Here is a 7,269-nt window from a genome sequence, read left to right on the forward strand (position 1 = left end):
TGACCAAAGGGCAAGAAATTGCATATCTTGTTACAGTGTTAAATCACCAACAGATGCTGTCCATTTAAACAAAAAGCAATAATAGCCTGTTCAAGATTTGTCCATATCACCTACGGGTCTTCAACAGAAAATATAAACCGCATGATGAAACTGATCATCAGAAATGCTAACTGTTCTTTCATTACAAAAACAGCTGAATTCTTTTTTGGTCAAAAAGAAAAGCATATTTAAACTTCTTAAAAAGTATTTCTACATATTTTGCTGGAAAGATTTAGTCCAAATTAGAAAGATTTTTTGGGAAAGCCAAGAATTATGATATAAAGAGAAACTATTTATGTTGTCATTACTGTTTTTAACAGTTTTTAACTGTTTTTTTCACACTTTTCAAATTAATTATTTAACATTTCCTTTTCTGATTCACAAACATTTTCTACCCCAGTTCCAATATTTTTGTAACTACCCTGTCATGTTTCTTGTTGTAATATCTATCTTTGCAAAGTGTTTTGTTGGGCACATTTATACCTTCATTCTTATAGTATTTTTGTTGTAATTAAAAATATATCTATCAGACTCCTTTTCACTGTCATAAATGTAGGAATGTTCAGTATAAATCTTTCAGATTCATTACTTTCATAAAATAATTGTGGACTGGTATGCTTTTTACCCAAATTTGCTTGATTATTTTTAAGTATAGGAAAATTCATCTATATGTCGCCATCAGACACCTCATCACTATCATAAGTTCTGACACGTTTATATCTAACCTTTCTTGACTGTTTCTTGTTATTATGTGTACCATGATTTTTGCCACTATCTGATTCCTCGCTGTCAGAGAGGAGGACACGCTTCTTTCTGGTTGATTTTTTGATGCAATCAAATGAATTATTATTCTCATCACAACCAGATTCCTCATCACTGTCATGAATGAGGACACGTTTATGTCTCAATTCACTTGAATTTTTGTTGCAAACTTCTGTATTGAATACAGATGATTGCGTGATTTTCGGATGACAGCCTGGTGTCATGCTAACATCCGTATTATCTGCATCCGCCACTTCTGCTGTCATCCTAGGTGTCCCTCTCTTCTCAACAGCACAGATTCTATCTTCGTAGTAGCAGTCGGCATCTTTAGAGAACAAATCGTGGATTATCGAATATCTGTCTTGCTTGTCGACGTGATTTTCACAAAGCTCGTTTTCCGTTTGGTGGCGTAAAAAGTCAGAGTCGCCATCTATCTGGATAATTTCTCAGGATGGTGTTGATAGCTTTTCTTTACTTTCAATCTGCCGAGTGATACTTTTACTGACTGTTCTGGAGTAAGTCTGCAAATCTCTCAACAAGCGCCTTAAATTTTTATCCGGGTCAATCAGATCTGTTATTGGAAGCTCCACAGTAAAACATTTGCCGTCGATGATATTACATTTCACATCAGGGACTTGTCTAATATCTGTTAATAATTGGAGTTCTTCGAACTGCTCATAATCGTGAAGACTTTCCAAAACTGTTTCCTTATGTTTTACTATCGTATTAATCTCTTCCGGGTCCAGTACAATGCGTCGTAAAGTTTCAATGTCTTTCAGGAGGAAAATTTGTGTCAAAATGTATATGTAGGATGTTGGCTGGCTTTCCTCTAGTGTGGTACTCTCCCAGAAGTAATTATTCGAAGGGTTATTGTTATTTTGTTGGAGAGCACTTGAAGTGCGTCCAGTAAACGAGAAATGAATCTTCCATGAATCGCCTTCTCCACCTGTTTCGTTGGTCATCTGGAAAACAACATCACAATATTCAATTTTCCATGTGTATAGCGAGTTGCCCTCTGTGCAGGTCATGTTTTTGCTCAAAACTGAAGAAGGACTCTATTGTGACCATTCATCTCGGCATTTCAGTGCTATCTCATCATGTCACGCAATACTAACGACAACGAACGCGCCGTTATGGGAGGTTGTCATTCTGGAAGCGAAATTCCACCGCGCTGCTTCCATCGTTGGACCGTTAAAGTCCGTTATCAGAAACAAATGGTTTCAAATCAATCAATATAGATAGAAATGACACAGCTTCCTTCACTTCACTCAAATTCTTGATTATAAACTATATATGTTACGATGTCTTTCTGAAAAATGAACAGAAACTTGAACGGCACAGATTTTTCTTAGAAATGTTTTCACGATCCTCTGATCGAGTAGAGAAACGTTTAAGAGAACAGTGTATTTACATGCGAGTAAAGGAGGTAAATTTCTAAAGAAACTGTGGTGCTACGACGGTGGAAGAGTATAACAGGGTAATTTCAAATTATCAACTGAGTTGATAACGTATATTGACCACTGTAAAGAGTTTAAAAGCTGACGTTTCGGGCAGACGGAGGGCTAACGCTCGAAACGTCAGCTTTTAAATTCTTTGCGGTGTCCAATTTACGTTATCAACTCAGTTGATAATACTGAATTACTCTATTCACATGTGAGTTTCCTAATAGTTTGAAAAAGTCGAAGAACATAAACAATAATAATATTACAAACATAAAAGGGCTAGCCCACTTATGTTTGTAAACAAGTTAATAATCTTGCCAAGCTTATCCGTTGAAAAAGAACTCCATAGCTCCGATTCCACAGTACAAGAATGTGAAGAAATTTTAAAAATTTGTCGCAGTGGTATTACACCGCTTGCGAACGTCCGCTAACTCAGTCGAAGACTGAAATAACGACATGGCTAGATAATTATGTAACGGTTGCAACGTAAAACCTTATTTAAAGCAACGACCTTAGAAATTTTTAATTTTAAACCACCAGGAAAATCTCTTCTGAACCTTTATCACAACCCCATATGAAGATTTGTACCCTGAGTTTCCAACCTAATAATATTTCATAAACTATATTTCTGTAAATTGTGCGCTTACCTAGTGCTTGTCCACGATATCTTCAGAAACCGTTACACGGTGAGGGATCAGGGCGGAGAGAGGTTGGGTGATGAAGCGAGCGAGTCCGAGCAAAAAGGTGTGATGCAGTCGACTGGGACCGACTTTGCAAAGCAAACATTGGCTTTTTCTGAAAATGGCGGCAAGTTCGGCAATTTTGGATGAGCTGGAAGAATTATTTGGCCAGGATCAAACGGATAACTATTTCATTTCTACCATCGTCAATATAGTCGTTGGAGTTTGTTATTGATAGGCTAGTTAGAACAGTAAATGGTCTGAATGATTGGAAAGATTTAAAAAGCTTCCAAGCAAACTTTGAAACATTTGTTTCATAAGTGCCTGTCACAATTTGACCCGTCTCTTAACGAGCGCGAAAAAAAGCCTCATTTACTCTTTTGAATGAATAACAGTAAAACTCGAGTTAAATGACTATACCGACGGTTTTTTTTTAAACAGTCAGTAATCTTAAGGAAAGTATTATTCACTTCCATGGACGATTAATTTACCAGGATTTACCTCTGCCCTGTCAATTTCGAACGGCAAGGAAAGCCAGTGTAAGTTAATTCAAAGTTTTTGTTATGAAGCTGCGACAGTCTGTCGTTTGTTAGCTGCAATGACGTTTGTAAAGCTGAAGCTGAAGCTGAAGTAAAATTAGGCTTTTTATCAAGACACAAGGGATTTAATGCGGCGTCTATTCATTGATTTCCTCTGGTTTCTTTGACGGAATACCAGACTGGCGGAGTACGGTAAAAATGTCCAACTTGAATGGACGCAAAGACCTACCGAAATTGTATTTGTAGTAGAACTCACAACTAAGCTCGACGTTTCTTATAGAACAAATTGTTTAGGATAATTCAGACAATGAATAAATCAACGTTTCATCGATTGATTTAATTGCAAACAAATACCTCATGTTTTGACTTTCTTAGTTACTTTTTTTTAAAGACTATTGAGGATAAATCACAAACGGCTTTTAGACCGAGTGTCAAGTTGACAACCCACTTTTTAAATAACACATTTGCCACCACAGAATTCAATTCCAAACGAATGTTTTGCGGGAAAACAAAGCAGTTATTTTTACCTGATCATCACGATCTAACTATTTCCTTCAATTTTTTTCGTTTCTCCCACGTGTTGTTTTCTAGGAGCCAAAATTCTGTTAAAGGTCAATAGAATATACTTGAAGTATAAATATCAGCGGTGGCTACACATTGACGTCAACCCTCTATTAAAGCTATACCTTTCTCCTATTACCCCAAACAAGACTTACGTTTTGACATTAATTTGGGCAAAGAAGCGTATCACTGTAAAATATGCTTTTATTTGAAAGCCTGTATCATTTTTCGCATTTAATATTAAAGATTTCCTATTTCAAATGAAGTAGATGATGCCTATGACACTCAATGTTCATCGAAGCTGGTTGAAAGTCTTGAAAAAGCTATGACTTGAATTTTTAGCCTCAAGGAATTGAATAAATTGATCCATAACTAAGGTACAGGATCATCATGTAACATGTTTACTGGTTACAAAAGGACAAATTTTGGGAAATTTCAATCATTATATAGGGTAATAAACTCTACAAAAATTTACAGAAGAAAATGAAAAATGATTGATCTTTCCAAAAATGTTTCATATCGTATGAACTCAAAATCTGTACATTAGAAAATTTAGTTCATAGTGGCTAACAAGAATAAAACCAATGTAAAATCGACATGGGAGTATTCTTTGACTTACATGCACACATCTGCTGTTAATTCTGAGGCAAGAATATTGTGAAATTTAGAGGCCCTTGAAGGAACCTCAAATATGAGCTTGCTAAATTACGTTCCCAATTTTCTTAATCAGGTTCTACTTTTCGTTCAACTAAACTTATCTAAAATTATTTCTAATGTTCTTGGTGATATTTGGAAATTCCCATTCAAAAGGTGATTTGCACTTCTTTTTTTCTTCCAACTATGCTGTCTGCGACCTAGCTACTATTATTATTTTGAATTTTTTCTATGTACTTTATTAACAACTTACTATTCTCTCTTCCAACGATTTGCCAGTTAGCTGCAAGTTTGAGCAGTATGCCCTAATGTTCAATTCCTTCCTCTACACACACTACCAGTGTTTAATTTAACTGCTTCTAAAATCTTGGCCTCGCTTAAGGTGATACAGGATTACACACATTTTACGGTTTCTCTTGTATTTACCAGTTCAGCAGAAGAAAAGTTGTTTTCTATCCGTGAAGTTTTTTGCCTAGCGGTGACCTAGACCATCAGGCCCAGGCTGTTCTCTCCTCAGATGTAGGAAAGACTCGCCATCAAAGTAGTTATCCTTCGATGACCACTCATAGCAACAAGCGTGCTGGCAACTTCATCCTTCTGCCGTGTGTGACATTGTAGCCCTTCGTCAGAAGGGCTAACGTTCGAAACGCCCTGTTAAACTCCTCCACCGGACGCAGTAACACGGGGTTTTTTTTTTAGACACTTAGCCCCTCAATTCAAGATTTTATTTACGGTTTGGTCACTTTAACTAGCTATGCACTGGGTGCATCCTTCGATTCCGATGAGGATATCGTTGCCCTCTCGCACAAGAAGGTCCTGTGTAGTACACATGGCCCTTTTTGAATAGTTTCCAGACTCCACTTTGATATCCTGGGAAAATGACGAAAGTCTTGGCTTCTTCGGCTTGGTAGGGTCTGGAAGGTTCACTCTGATCTCCAACAAGCTAACGATTTCTTCAACCATTTCAAGATCTAGGGCGTCGTCTTACATGGAGAAACAATTCAAAACGATACGCGGGCTTTTTTTAGCCGCTGAGGTACCACCAGCGCGACCAAGGAATTTGATGCAGAAATGGCCTTATTTGCGACTCTAAAACACGAGAGAACAGAGAAAAACTGTCTTGTTCGGTCCTGCAATCGACTCAGGATTTTTCAAAAGCAGTTGTGTTGCTCAAGATACGATTTGATTTGTCCTAACGCATCTGTGGATAATGGTTAATTGGTGATCCAAACCCAGGCGGTTGTTGGATGCAGGCATCAGCTTGTTGCATTTCAGCCTATTTACCTTGCTGTCCGCTTGGCCTGGGGTAAAGAATCGTCAAGGGATTTTTAAGAGTAAAAAAATCAAAAGCATATTCGTGCAGCTGCATGGATATGGATGAGAAAGCGAAAAACTATTTGCGGAAAACTTCAACTTCCTCACATCATAGTTTAAGCGGCGTAAAATTCCCTTTTTATGTGCTGAATAGAGTAGACAACATCATATGCAAGCTTTTGTATTTTTGCTTTGGTACATTCTCGACGTTGTTGAGAGTCGCTTTTGATAATATGGCCATAAACGGTAGCTGAAGGTAATTACTGTGGAAACATTTAGGACATCGCAATCAGCTGAACACTTGTTTCCCCAGTTGTGGGTGTAACATCCACTCGTCCATGTCCTTGACTGTTTATGATGTGACACACAGTCGAAGAGTTGCAGGTATCATTGGAGCTTCTGTATGTTAGCTCGTCCATCAGTTGATTGGTATTGAAGACTTTTCCGCATTGCAAATGGCACAAGAGCGTGAGGGCAGTCTTCTCCACACAAAACCCAATACATTGATGGGCCACACCGAAGCGTCTTGGGGCAGGGAGCATTGCATGAAAAGCGTTCGGGGCAATTCTTCTCCGCACAGATTATTGCAACGGCCATGTGGACAACCTACAATGTGCAAGGCTGCCTAACAAGGTTTCGCACCGCATGGTGTTTGAACAAGGCTGTATACATTTTGTCGTTGAGGGCACATCCGACTGCATGTTGGTCGACACAAGGAGGACAGGGTAAATCGCAAGGGGCTTTGCAACGGTTGTAAACCAAACCAAAACTCGACCTGCATTGGTTTGTTGCAAATTTTCGTGTGAACGCTTTCCTTTGCCAATTGCCACATACTCCAGAACACTGATGACACACATTGCATTATTTTTCCACATACCACACCGGGCACCAGCACTTTTTCTGGGTTGTCGCAACAGTGACATTTTGATCTCTTGTGGCCACCATCAGCAGGCGTTTGGTCAACGACTTCTTGGGCAGGGGATACCAATCACATTGGTTTCCCGCACAAGGCCCTTGCAAAAGATGCTGACAGGAGACTCTTTTGACGCGGACAAGGGACTCTACAAATAGCGGTTTTTCTCTCGAAACAGGGACACCCTTGGTTGTGTGCCTACATGGAAATGTGTGCTTCAATTTTCCTCATACAACTTTACACTTTCACATGGTTTCCCACAAAGCACCTTCACAGGGGTGACCACAATCTAGTTTTTTCGTGCATTTATTTCAAGCCTTACAACACTTCTCGGGTCTCTGTGACAAGGGCATTCGACGGGTAAT

At 38.7% G+C, this 7,269-nt stretch overlaps 1 pseudogene; it reads right to left on the minus strand.

Annotated features, from left to right (window-relative positions):
- Positions 1 to 502: 502 nt before the first annotated feature.
- LOC131772330 (uncharacterized) lies at positions 503 to 2,944 on the minus strand (annotated as a pseudogene).
- Between the last annotated feature and the right edge of the window lie 4,325 nt (positions 2,945 to 7,269).

The sequence above is a fragment of the Pocillopora verrucosa genome, chromosome 3 (assembly GCF_036669915.1).
Source record: "Pocillopora verrucosa isolate sample1 chromosome 3, ASM3666991v2, whole genome shotgun sequence".
In the NCBI taxonomy this organism is placed as follows: Eukaryota; Metazoa; Cnidaria; class Anthozoa; order Scleractinia; family Pocilloporidae; genus Pocillopora; species Pocillopora verrucosa.